This window comes from Lepus europaeus, chromosome 7, assembly GCF_033115175.1.
Source record: "Lepus europaeus isolate LE1 chromosome 7, mLepTim1.pri, whole genome shotgun sequence".
NCBI lineage: Eukaryota > Metazoa > Chordata > Mammalia > Lagomorpha > Leporidae > Lepus > Lepus europaeus.
In genome coordinates this window covers 84,271,559-84,273,480 of record NC_084833.1, presented here as the reverse complement: position 1 = coordinate 84,273,480, position 1,922 = coordinate 84,271,559, and the positions used below count along the sequence as shown (strand labels likewise).

Sequence of the window (1,922 nt, the reverse complement as noted above, 5' to 3'; positions counted from 1 at the left end):
CCTTCCTTCCCTCCCTCCCGTCCACACTCGCAACCTCCTTACTCTTCCCTCCCTATTTCCATTCTTATTTTTTACAAAGATCTATTTTCAATTAACTTTATATCCATAAGTTTAACCCTCCACTATGTAAAGAGTTCAACAAATAGTATGAAAAAAAAAAAACAAAAAAAACAAACTGTTCTTCAACAGTAGAGACATGTTCAAAATCATGGCATTTCAAAATGTAAATTTCACTTCTATAGGTTACTTTTTAAGTACTCTATTTTTTATTATATTTTTGTTTAATTTATTTCTCTTCAGACTATCTCCTTACAGTTTCCAGAGAGAAAATACAAAACAAGAAACATGCTGGTTTCAGATACATCAACAGAGCTCTGGAGTTGAAGGCACTGAGGTACCACCAGTGTGACTCTGGGGCACTGTTGTATGCCTGAGGAGTGAGAGGGGTTTCTCATTTCCTCCCTGCACAATATTCTCAGTGTGTGTCACTGCTCCTGCTGTTTGACATATATCCCATGTAGAAGGTAAGGCACCTGGAAGTCATGCTGACAGTTGGAATAGGTGGTGCCCAGGCCCATGCTAGAACCAAAGGCTAAAGTGCACGATTTTCTTTTTAAAGAAGATAAGTGAGAAAACAACTCTTAATCCAAAACCAGTACCCATCTACAATACGGTATCCACCAGGCATAGGTCCCACTTCCTGCTGATGTCTGACCCTCACATGTTCTCCAACTGTGGCTCCTTAGGGTACTGTATTGGTTACCACAGATCAGGGAGGACATATGGTATTTGTCTTTTGGGGACTGGCTTATTTCACTAAGTATAATGGTTTTCAGTTGCATCCCTAGTGTTGCAAATGACAAGATTTCTTTTTTTTTTTTTTTTTTTTTACTGCTCTGTGGTATTTCATGGTGTACATATATCATAATTTTTTATCTAGACTTCAGTTGATGGACATCTGGGTTGATTGCATGTCTTAGCTATTGTGAATTGTGCTACAATAAACATGGGGGTACAGATAATTCCTTCATGTGCTGGTTTCATTTCCTTTGTGTAAATTCCTAGGAATGGGATGGCTAGGTCATATGGTAGGTATATATTCAGATTTCTCCATCCTGTTTTCCACAGTAGCTGGACCAATTTACATTCCCAACAGTGGATTAAAGTACCTTTTTTCCCACATCCCCACCAGCATTTGTTGTTTGTTGACTTCTCTATGAAAGCCATTCTAACTGGCATGAGGTGAAACCTCATTGTGGTTTTGATTTGCATTTCCCTGATGGCTGGTCCTCCTGAGCATTTTTTCATGTGTCTGTTGGCCATTTGAATTTCCTCTTTTGAAAAATGCCTGTTTTAGTCCTTTGTGCATTTGTTAACTGGATTGTTTGTTTTGTGTTTTTGAGTTTTCTTGAACTCTTTATAGATTCTGGATATTAGTCCTTTTTCAATTGAATAGTTTGCAAATATTTTCTCCCATTCTGTCAGTTGCCTCTTCACTTTGCTGAGTGTTTCTTTTGCAGTGAGGAAGCTCCTCAATTTGGTGTAATCCCATTTGTCAATTTTGGCTTTGATTGCCTGTTCTTGTGAGGTCTTTTCCAAGAAGTCTTTGCCTATGCCAGTTTCCCCCAATGTTATCTCGTAATTTGATGATACCAGGTCATAGATTTAATTCATTGATCCATTTTGAGTGGATTTTAGTGAAAGATATAAGGTAGGGATCTTGCTCTATACTTCTGTGCATGGAGATCCAGTTTTTCCCACACCATTTGTTGAAGAGACTGTCCTTGCTCCAGGGATTGATTTTAGCTCCTTTGTCAAAGATAAGTTGGTTGTAGATGTGTGTATTCATTTCTGGAGTTTATTCTGTTCCATTGGTCTACACATCTTTTTTTGTGCCACTACCAGGCTGTTTTGATGATAAG

General features: G+C 38.3%; 1 pseudogene; it reads right to left on the bottom strand.

The window, feature by feature from the left end:
• Nucleotides 1-485: 485 nt before the first annotated feature.
• On the bottom strand, nt 486-723 carry LOC133764638 (MICOS complex subunit MIC10-like; annotated as a pseudogene).
• Nucleotides 724-1,922: the final 1,199 nt, after the last annotated feature.